This window comes from Sander lucioperca, chromosome 18, assembly GCF_008315115.2.
Source record: "Sander lucioperca isolate FBNREF2018 chromosome 18, SLUC_FBN_1.2, whole genome shotgun sequence".
In the NCBI taxonomy this organism is placed as follows: domain Eukaryota; kingdom Metazoa; phylum Chordata; class Actinopteri; order Perciformes; family Percidae; genus Sander; species Sander lucioperca.
Genome location: NC_050190.1, coordinates 11,345,839 through 11,357,886, shown reverse-complemented (window position 1 = coordinate 11,357,886; position 12,048 = coordinate 11,345,839). Strand labels below are relative to the sequence as shown.

Below are 12,048 nucleotides of genomic sequence, written 5' to 3'. Positions count from 1 at the left end.
TAAGTAACTGTACTCTAAATGTATAAATTAGAATTGTCAACATTAGCATTCATCTGTGTATTTTCTATAATTTGTTTTTAAGAACTAGTCTTTTGACTGCTACTTTGCTTCAGGAATGCAACCTTTAAAGTCATTCCTGTCTGTCCACTGACAGTAGGAAAACAACCCACACAGTATGTTTCTGATGTACTACGCAGCAATCAATGGTAACGTATGGATAAGAGAATGGAGTAAACTATGGAACACAAATTGTGAAGACTCCCTGTTTTCACTATAATTCACTTCATTAGCATTCAACATATTTTTCTTTTTAAGCAGTGTTTTGTTTAATTGTTTTACCAGTATTTTTTCAGAGGCTCATATCTAGTACATTTAAGTATATTGCCGTTTTGTTTAGTTCTTTATTTTGTCACCGCAAAGATGGAGACTTTATATCACCCAGATGCATAATGTTTTGTAAAAACAGCTGCAGTAGATATTTGAGCATACAGCCCATAGGCTGTATGCCTATGGGCTTATGTACATCATAAATTATAGCCGACCATGTATTCCCTCACTCTTTTTTTTCTCTTTCCTATTCTCTCTCCATCCACCTCTCCTTCCTTTCAGGTCATACTCAGGGTTGTATGACACCTGTGAGCGATGTGCTGGGTGACATGAGCTGCATATAAATGACAAAACATGCCCCTTTTTATTTAATTTACATGCACGCACGCAGGCACACGCACACACACACACACACACACGCACGCACGCACGCATGCACAGGGTATTTTCAGGTGCCCATCTCTCTGTGCTAGAAGGCAGTTTTATGTAGTTGGTGACCTTAGACTGTGGAGCAGGTGTTTAGGGTCTGATAACATCATGACAGAGAGTACAGGTGTGTCTGCATACAGACAGGAAGGACACACTCGCACACAAATAGGCACACGCACACAGGCACCTATTGTATGCCATATTGGATGGCACAGCTCTTTGTTCACTGACCAAAAGACAGCAACGTCAAACCGCAGGGAGATTATTCTCATGTTTGGAAACAAATGTGCATACAGCTGTAAATGAATAATATGTATTAATAAATATATATATATAATAAAGCTAGGCAAGGCATTGATGTGCAGTGCTGCCCACCCAATATAAGCCTTTATAAAAACATGCATCTGTTCAATACAAACAATGCAGACATAATTAATAAACAGTGATTATGTGGATGTTGTTTACTTCCTGTGAGATCCAAACCATTTACATACATGTCACTTTCACATTGTCAAATAACTATTTATGTATATTTGTATGTATTACGTGGCAGATCTTTTGATGCAGTTGAAAGTGATCAGAAACCCCTTTTTTCCACTTCTAAAGCAGCAGTATTTGAGCATGTGTGCATCTGTGTGCAGTGGACATGCATATTTAAGAGCCTAAAGGGAAATGTCAGCTTTCATGCCATCCATGGGGAGACTTGTCCTCTGCACCATCATGTGGAGAGAAGCAGTACAGCAGTGACTTCATTGACATTCCTCTCATAAAGGCAGCGGCTAAACCGGCCTCAGAAAGTAATCCTTCTTTACTGAGACGTGGTATGGAAGAGGACACAGTGTAAAGCTGATCGATTTGATCCTAACCAGGAAATTGTACATGTGCTTTAAAAGCTATGCAGTTTGTCCGCTATGCTGCCATCCAATCCCATACTTATACCCTGAGGATAAATACATAAACTGTTTCTGTGTAGCATCAAACCGTGAAGAGATGTTTATAAATTCAAACTATAACATAAAGTGCAGGGTTTTTTTGTTTGTGGAGAAGTCCTAGCCTGCGGGGTGATGTTTTGTTGATATCCAGCGAGGCCCAAGGTACAGCCTTGATAAGGTCTGATATACAGACAGAGAATGTTTTGTCTTTCCAGTTCTCATTGAGCATGACAGAGAGGATTTCAGAGAGACTGCACTGCCAGATGGGAGATTGTTCCTTCATGGGTATTGTCTGCGAAACGCCTCGGAATATGTCAGCTTTATCTGTGTTAAAACATACCAAACATTTTTGCATGCGATACTGTGGTACCGAAGCTATAGCCTCTCCCATCTGTGCTGTTGCAAACTGTATCTTGGTCCTGCAGCATCCAGTACACAAGGCAGAAATAACTCCACTGATCTGAGGAGAAGGCTGCCACTGCCAAATTTGTGATACGTAAATGTGTGAAATATTGTGATATTGAGACATGGTTCCAGATAGATTATGTTGTATCAGTGAGCTGTGTTTTATCCCTCTCCCCACTGCTCTCTCCTGCTCGCTCTCTCCCTCTTTCTGTCTCTCTATCTCATTCACACACACATACACACATTGACACACATAATGCTCTATCATTTCCCTCATTTCGTGCAAGAGGTGTGAAAGGCAAATATATGCTCTCCTTCACTGTGGACATAATACTGAGGTCATGAATGGAATGTTAATGAATGTTTTACCACATACCTCTATCAGCGGACACGCACGCATACAGGATCACACTCGCACACCAGGATTTGCCGAGCGAGTACCAACTTAGCCAAAACCATAACAATACACTATTTCAAATTTGCATTCCTGTGCGAGCGAGTGGGTGTTTTTTTTTTTCAGACCACGGCAGCTTGCTTTGACTTGTACGTCGAGCTGAAAGAATGTGAAAATGAGAAAACTGACCAGCTAGGTAAATGGAGGCAAAGAATTTCGGCTGTATAGCCAAGCCGGTCCGTTGCTGAATGCGACCCGTGAACTTCAAATCCTTGTCACATTGGGAATTATAATAGAGGAAACAAAGGGGACAGAGGCTGTGGGAAGGAGAGGCTGCGGCTCGCAGATCACTAGGCTGTGTTTGAGTATCTTATCGTGGCTGTCGCCAGCTCAACCTGGCTCCATTGACTTTGTGTGGGGATTAGAAAGGCCCACAGCTTCTGATTATTTGGGTGAGTGAGCGGTTCTGTGTAAACAAACATTGTGGCCGGGATTGTTCCAGTCACAACACGGCTGGTTGGCCCCTGACAAACCCAATACACACACAATCAAACATGTGGAGAGTACACACACACTGTGGTGCATGATGCTCCTCTTGGTGTGTCCTGATGGGTGTGGGTTGCTGTTTTATTCACCTTTTTATGGATATCAATCGTGCTTTCTCATTGATAGTCAGGGATGCTCAATTTAAAATTCCAGTTCAGGAAAGTAATGGATGCCAGTTGCTTTAGACCTTTTCAACCTGAAACATAAATAATACACCTCAGGATATTAAGATTGTATTTTGACTATGAGTGGATGTATTGTTCCTTTTTTAAAGTGCAACATGCTGAAAGATGGCCAACCAGACTGAAGCTCCTGTAACCAAAAACTGGCATCTGTACACTTGTTAAAGCCACGAGGAGTCAAGCGGAAGCATATTGGGGGTGAAGGGAATCTAGCAACTATAAGTAGAAAAAAGAGATTATTTTATCAACAGTAAAGTACACGTTATGCCAAGCAGATGGGATACAGTGCAAAAAGAGAAACTTTGAAAAACATGTATTTATAAACACAAATCCTCAGTGAGACTCTTGTTTTATTTTTACCGCAACTTTTCACTATATGTTTTTATTTTTATTTTTTTATTTTTTAACAAAGGTAGAGTGAGAAGCACCCGTGAAGGGGCTGTGAAGTCGACTGCATCTCTAGATATCCATTCCAGATGCTGGCTAGACTTGGTGGAGCCGGGGCCCGCTGTACTGGGGGCTGGATTTAGTTGTCTTTTCCTCCAGGTGTGATGCCTCATGCTGATTCCCCCACATGTTCCATGGGTCTTATCCAAACACGCCGGGGCCGGTGACAGCGCCGGTAGGCCTGCCCTCCCTCCTGCCCGCGCTTCCTCTCTCTCTGCCTCCCCTGGTGGCCCACCCACCCACACTGCAACAGCATCAACCAGCCAGTGCCCTTCTCCTTACCTGTCACCAGAGTTGCTGCCTTGAATGCCTGTGCGACGCAAACCGAGAAACCTCCTTCCTTTACTCTTTCATTTCAAGCTTTCCCCACTCCTTCAGACCTCTGTCTCCTTCTGGGTTTGAACCCTTTTGACAAGAGGTTATGTTCACACCGCTGCTCCACAGGCTCTGCTGCAGCCCTGGACAGGCCAGTTGTTGCTCTAGTAACTCAATCGTGCTCAACGGTGATGTAGGACGTATTAAACTTGTCATATTTCAAGCCTGGTCAGTTTTAGGACGATACGCCATCAGGGAGTGTTAGGCGGTTAAAAAAAGCAAAGTGGAGTGGAAAAAGAAAACAGAAGCTCTGCTGTTTTGTGTATTTGTTCTCCATCTGAATGTTCGGCGTCTGTTTCCATTAAAAGTGTGGGTCGGTCTTTATCCTACAGTAAACTAGGCTAGCTAAACGTCTTTCTTTTTGCAGTTTTACTTAACACCATGGCTCAATTCTTCCATTGCAAAATAAATGTTTCCTTTTAATGTAAATTAATTCCTCCTACTCTTAAGTTTTTTTTTTCCCAGGGCAGGAACAGAAAGATGCAGTGGGGGCAAAACATTATTAGCTAGCCCACACAAAATATGTTGTCTCATCATGGCTCAAGTTGGACCCCTTCCAAGTTTGGCATAACTGAGGATAACATATTTATGGGAACAAGAAACATGTTGGCCATCGTTTCTTTGACAGGAATTTGTCTTGATTTATTAGTGTTACAAGAAATACTGAGCTGATTAATTGTTTCCTACCACTTGAAGTTCTTTATCACTGAAAATGTTTTAGTACTGATTAATTACAAGTCAATTATGGAGTTACAAAATTAGTTAGAAGGCAGGCATACGTGCTGTTATTTTGAATAATGGAGTCAACAGATTAAAATGAATCTATTTTTCTACAGAAGCTCTGAAATGAAATAGTTCTGTTTTCTAAATCCATTTATCTATTGAAGTCCCTCCAAGGCTGTATAGTATTAAGAAACCATATTTTGTGTGTGTGTGTGTGTGTGTGTGTGTGTGTGTGTGTGTGTGTGAGCGAGCAGTCTTTTGTTGTCATAACTTTGCTAAGATACTTTGAAACGACCCATGAGCCAAAGCAATGTAAATGATTTCCTGATGTTTAAACCATCATTGCTGTGATTAGACTCACAGGGTCAAGATTTCAGCTCATACACTGCTGGGACTGTCTCCAGAGCTTATTACACACAGACGATGGTAACTGTTAACTCTTTGCAAATGTGCACTGATAGAAAGTGACTGTGATGTGATATGTGATTTTTTTGTTTTGTTTTGTTCTCTAACTGGATGACGGAGGACAAAATGTGTCAAATACATGACAAACCTAATGTAAACAGTCATCTGTATCTTATCAAGTCATTTTCTCATCAGGTTTTGTCCAACAACTCATATTATTGTAATTTCCCAATGGGGGTGATTAATATGTTGTGTCAAACTGAATCAAATGTTGGGCAACTTTTGCTTAATATGATTTAGTAATAACAATTGTCAGGAAGCTGTGGTTTGGTTTGGAAGCTGTGGTTCAGCTTAAACTCTTCATCATTGTCAAACGTCTCCTCCCTGTCGTTAGGGTGACTTGAGGATGTGTTTTTGTTCTGCTGCACAGCGAGGTAATAATGTTTAAAATAACAATTTAACAAAAAAGTTTGAATGAAATCTGATTAACTGGAGAAAAAGGCTGATTGATATTTACACAGACTGATTATCTTTCATATCTTTTCATATTTTTTTTTACATATTTCACTGTGCTGTAAATTCAAATCTCTCAGAAGTTGCCTGTCAAGTTTTGAGTGCAACACAATTTTGCTTCCATCTCTGGGTTTTGCTCATCAGTGGGAACTGATAATTTCCCGCTGTTATTTCCAGGTGAGGCATCACTAACAATGGCTCAGGACCCCCCGAGCCACTGAATGTCTCGTGACATCATTGCCAGTCATCCATTTTGTATCCTCTGCTCCAGCTGGAGCTTGATGTTGGACCTCGGTGAGGCCCCAGTGCTGGTATTAATTTCTTGGGCCTGTTGGCGTCCATCCCCTGGCAGCCCAGCGCCAGCCTCAGCCCCAGCCCCAGCCCCAACTCTAGTTCCATCTCCATGTAGGAGTGTTACTGGAAAGCTGGCCAGTGGGATCTGGCTCTGATAATCATTTCAGGCTCGACCTGCCAGCATCTGTAGCAAAGCTTGCAGAAGATGGGCTATTAGTATTCAGAGAGGACAGACGTGAAGAAAAAAAAGTAATAAAAAAAAGACCTCACGACCTGGAATCATACATCATCTTCCGAACATTTTGAAAAAAAACCTTTTTCTGTGGTCCATTTTTCTACAATATGGCTTTATAGCTTAATACCGATATGGTCATGCTTTTGCGGAATTTCAGTGTGGTTTCCAAGATTTTGAGCAATTTATATTTGTAAAGGGCTGTTTCCAATTGCAAACAGAATGAATAGCTGAATGATGAAGTGGAACCTTTTAGGGTTTCTACAGGAGAGAAGGCACTAAAGTCCACAAGTCGTTTCATGTTTAATGCATTCACCATTCAAGTACTGTAAACGTATACACTGAAGAACACTTTTGGATAAATAAAAACATATTTGATAACCCATATGCAGTGTTCAAATGTTGGAATTATGTTACCATAAGACATGGATTCCAGGCGGAACTGTGTGTGGATGTTTATTCCTTTCAAACAAGTCAAGCTAATGGAAAACAAACTTGAGCATTTGCGTCTCTATGTGGTCAGCTACCTTCAGTTTTTCATTTTTCACTTAAAGGAACACGCCGACTTATTGGGACTTTAGCTTATTCACCGTAACCCCCAGAGTTAGATAAGTCCATACATACCCTTCTCATCTCCGTGCGTGTTACAACTCTTTCCGACGGCTCCATCGGTAGCTTAGCCTAGCGCGGATCCTGAAGGTAATCGGTTCCATCTAGCCTACTGCTCCCAATAAGTGACAAAATAACGCCAACATGTTCCTATTTACATGTTGTGATTTGTATAGTCACAGCGTGTACAAATAACAAGGTCACATGAGACACCGCCATCTTCTAACCATATACATACTGGGAACTATATTCTCAGAAAGGCGAAGCATTTCTACTCTCTGCTCGGGGCTTCTCAGGTGCTAGAGCTGTAATCGGGCCTTAAAAGTTCGGCCCAAAAAGGACAGAGCAAGACAGAATTCGGCCCGAGCCCGACAAGTACATTTTGATTGACAGCTTTTTAAAAGCCTGAACCCATTTACAGCCCGACTGTACAAAAGGCCGTCATCAGCAGTGATTAGAGTGCATGTCAGAGAATAGCACGGAGACACGCTTCACACCGCGAGCGGTCACACGCACCACTCAGCGGAAAAGGGAGAGAAAGAAAAAAGAGACTGCGCTGCACGCACCCAGCTCTTTTGTCTTTCGTCAAGAATGAGTCATTTATAAGTTTTTTAACATCATTTATTCATGACTAACGGCGGCTATAGGCCACTTGGAAGTTGGAACAAAGAAATAAAATAAGTCCTTCAGAGGCCACGCAACCCTGGAGCGCAAGATCGAACCCGTTCGGGCAAAGATCTTCAGCTCTGTCAGGTGCTGCAAGCATATCACTCCGCCCAAGTAGCAGAAGTAGCAGTGCTTCACCTTTCTGAGAATCAAAATCAAAATTTACTTGTCAGGCTCGGGCCGAATTCTGTCTGGCTCAATCCTTTTTGGGCCGAACTTTTAAGGCCCGATTACAGCTCTAGCACCTGAGAAGCCCCGAGCAGAGAATAGAAATGCTTCGCCTTTCTGAGAATATAGTTCTCCGTTTATATACGGTTAGAAGATGGCAGGCTGTGTCTCATGTGACCTTGTTATTTGTACACGCTGTGACTATACAAATCACAACATGTAAATAGGAACATGTTGGCGTTATCTTGTCACTTATTTGGAGCAGTAGGCTAGTTGGAACCGATTACCTTCAGGATCCGTGCTAGGCTAAGCTGCCGGTGGAGCCGTCGGAAAGAGTTACAACACGCACGGAGATGAGAAGGGTATGTATGGACTTATCTAACTCTGGGGGATACAGTGAATAAGCTAAAGTCCCAATAAGTCGGCGTGTTCCTTTAAGGGAATATTTTTCTAGTTGCTGTTCTTTTTAATGAACCAGTTTAAAGTTTGTCTATGTCTCACTGTCTCTCCTGCTACTGACAACAGGCATGTCCTACCTTTCAAACTTAAGTATTTCAACCGTAACTGCATACTTATCGCATCTGCTATTGATTGGTACGCGTGTGTTTGTGATTACAAGTTTACATTACTTGTGATTGTGTGTTTGTGTGCATATAGGTGGTCAGAAATTCCCACTGGATCTGGTTCAGCCAGGCCCAGGATTCCAGTGGCTTTATGGGATGCCGCACAGTTTGGTAGCCTATTAGTGAATGTTCCCTCTCTTTATGAGACCAAGATGCAGAATGATTAAACCTCATCAGACAATCATTATAACTAGGCGTACTTGGACTGGAATCTTTTCTCTTCGTGTCAGTCTTTCAAATCAACATTTCATGGGTGTCTGATTTACACTATTTTCTCAGCTAGATGTGTTGGCTCGTCTAAACATCAATGTCCAATGGGTTTAGGTTTTTTGGCTAGATTAGCAATTCCTTTAACCATTACAAGTATTTCATTATAAAGAGCTGAAAACTTAAAGATCACACAAGAATATAGGGCTGGGCGATATGGCAAGAAATGTGATCACGATATATTTTCCCATTTTGATCGATATCGACATTTATCACCATTTCATTTTTTTGCTGATACTGCCTGTTCGAAGTGCATGCTAACTGAAGCCGATTTGTTTATACTTCTCATCCAACCACAATCAAATTCACTCTATCCGGATGGCTCGATTTATCTGGATAGGTTTTAGTTTTTTTGTGTTTTTTTTGAACGATGACAAGCCGGAATGAAAACAAGCCAAACTGAAATAGGAGTAACGAGGCTATTTTTAAAATGTAAGGAGTAGAAAGTACAGATAATTGTGTGAAAATGTAAGGAATAGATGTAAAACGTCTGCTGTAAAAGAATTACTCCAGTAAAGTATAGATACTCAAAATTTCTACTTAAGTAAGGTAACGAAGTATTTGTACTTCGTTACTTGACACCTCTGCATATTATGAGATGCCCCACTGGTCAACAGAGCAGAAGTGCCCTCTACTGGCGAAATAAATTTAAGAGTAGCCCTTTTTTTCTCATTCAGTCATCCTACAATTACGTTTACCTTTTTGTGTCTGCAAAATAAACAGGATTTGATTTTGTAAACAACCTAAAACTACTTAAAAGCAACATTAAATGTAAACTCCTGCCAAGAAAGCATCTCAAATGTTTGTAGAGGTAGCACAAAACCAAACAAAGTAAACAAGTGCATGTGTAAACAAGTGTCCTTCGCTATACATTAACAAGTAGCGCTCGTATTATTTCTGCTCCTTTTTGAATGTTTTTCATATGGGGCAATGGCCGCAAAAGACGACATGATTGATTGTTGTTTTGGTACAGAAGCCAGGATACAGCTCATACTAGCGCTGTTAACAGCAGACAAACTACTACTTTGGACCAAACTTGAAGGCTGTGTGTGTGGACTCGGGCCAGTATGAGTCCGCATTTTCATACTCTGTGTAGTGGCTGGGACGGTACCTGTTCAGGTGATGGAAAAGATTTGTTGCGTTTCCTGTCCTGGTTGGCACCAACCGCCAACATATTTTGCAGACCGGCTTAATCTGCTCGTTGTCGCTTTTGTGAAATCTGAACCATTCCCGCACAACTGTCGTTGTGTAACCCCTTTTTATCAACAATGTCTTCAGCTTGAGAGGATAACGCAAGCTCACGTTCATGTCCACCATCACTTTCGTTGCCCTCGGCTCCACTTTCGCTGTCGAAGACATCGTTACGTTTCCGGATGGATGGGGCGCTACACATTTTAACAGGAGGGAAACACTATTTGACGGGGGAACACACTTCGACGCAATGTTGCAACATAATAGCAAAACTCACTTGCAGAAGCACGGCATCTTTTTGCATGCTTCAGATATAAACCATACATCACATTCATTCTTTTTTTTTTATTGAAGCTATATGTGCATGAACACTTCACCATATGAGTTGCTGACCTCCACCATAATGCCCATGAATCTCTTCCTTCCTGGACTAAGAGCTCCTGAGAGGTTTCTCCAACAAGCTGTTGTCCCTTCTGTAAACACAAGTACTGTAGAATAGTGTGTGTGTGTGTGTGTGTGTGTGTGTGTGTAGATGGGGTTATTCAAAAGCTGTTCCACTTGCATGGCAACGCCTCATTACCCATACTGCTTCCTTCTTTGCCCTGAAGTGGGGTGCGGCTCCCCTCGCTGGGCCCAGTCGTCAAGGTGACCCAACATGCCCCAGGATGGCAGGCAGACAGGCTGGGAGAGAGGGGGCTGTTCGCTCTGTCTTTATTGTACTGGGGCCACCGTATGCTAGCTGGTGCAGTAGGCCCTGGGTAGTTCCAGACTGCCGCATGCGTCCTGGTGAGCAAGCAGCTGATCTCATTTTTCAACACACAGCTGCCCCAACATCAGGCCCAGGTGAAGGTGACCTCCCTTGCCTGTTGAAGTGCCTCTTAAAGTGGTGGGTGCAGTGGATGCTGTGCCAAATCCAAAATACTTTTGATGATGTAACATTTGTTGTTCAGTGTAGAGGTATTAAGATCTTGTTTTTAGCATCAACAGTATGCAGGACTTGTATAAACACAAATGTGACAGTTGTTGACTTATTGTAGCAGGCTGTACAGTGTATGAGCCTCTCTACTCTGCAACAACAGACTGATCAAAAAAGCAGTACAACAGTAACTGTATATCACTCTTTTATCTCTTCAGACATCCATCTTTATCTCTTGCTCCTTCTCACTCATCCATCCCTCTATTCATTCCTTCTCTCATTTGTCTTTCTCCCTCCCTCCCTCCCTGTCTCTTCCTATCACCCCCCTAACTCCCTCCCTCTAACACAGGACAGATTGGGAAGCCGTGATGGAGGCACAGAAGTTGAGGGAGAAGCTATTTATCCCAGACGGATCAGGAGGTGTGTGACGGAGGTGTGGACGGTTGCTGCAGGTCAGTGACGTTGGCAGGCGCCAGGCAGGCCGGCCCACATGGCTCGGGGACTGTGGGACTACAGACAGATGGCACCTGGTGGGTGACAAACAATTAACAAACCAACAAGAATAGCTGGATCGGCAGTATACCCACAAGCACAGGAGATAGCAAGAGAGCGGGTGCATCTGTGCTCTGAACACTTTTACTCTTTACTTTTCCTCCTCCTTGTTTTGTATAACAGTTGCAATTTACCCATGTGTCTTTTTCACAAAAACAGTCTTGTTGTCGTGTCGCTATAGAACAGTCTAAATAAAGCACTGTTGAACATATGCAGCCAGCATATGTTTCTGTTTATTTCAGTGCAGTTTTGAGAGAAGCAGTGGGTGATTTAAATGTATAATACAAAGAAACAACATATTTGATATCTACTTAAATGTTAAGCAAAAGTTTTAAACATTCATAACAAGTTCCCCACAGCAAAAGCAGTACCTGGCATCGTTGTGCACATTTTTTGTAAAAGTCATGCTGGAAATTTAGTGTGTTTGTACTAAAGTTAGCATGGTGGCCGATGGTATTTCATCGCCTAACTACATCCAAATGTCATGGTGATAGGGTGTTTCTACACTCCACTCCCACTTACTGTTCAGTGAATTTGCAATTTTGTAGTATCTCTTTCAAGAGAAGGGAGAGAAGGATTATCATTGATACATACCTAACTGTGTGTAAGTAAACGGCTGTCATGTAGTAGAATTATTGGTTTGGACTGGCATTGGTGTGTGTGTGTGTGTGTGTGTGAACACATCTGGAGTCTAGACTCTGTGGCTCTATGGGCAGGATCCTATCTACGAGCAGCATCGGGTCCGTAGACCGGCCATGTTGACATAGGTGGCACACACATACCGGCATCTGTTTCAACAGTCAGTACTCTTACCAAATACCCCCCTACACACACACACACACACACACACAC

General features: G+C 42.3%; 1 long non-coding RNA gene across 2 annotated transcripts in view; it reads left to right on the top strand.

The window, feature by feature from the left end:
- Nucleotides 1-11,847, top strand: part of LOC116035859 — a 102,629-nt gene extending 90,782 nt beyond the window's left edge. For both annotated transcript variants that reach the window (XR_004895773.1, XR_004895772.1), the window contains one exon: nt 10,994-11,847. This is a non-coding gene — a long non-coding RNA (uncharacterized LOC116035859). The remainder of the gene's footprint in view (nt 1-10,993) is intronic.
- The last annotated feature ends 201 nt before the right edge of the window (nt 11,848-12,048 follow it).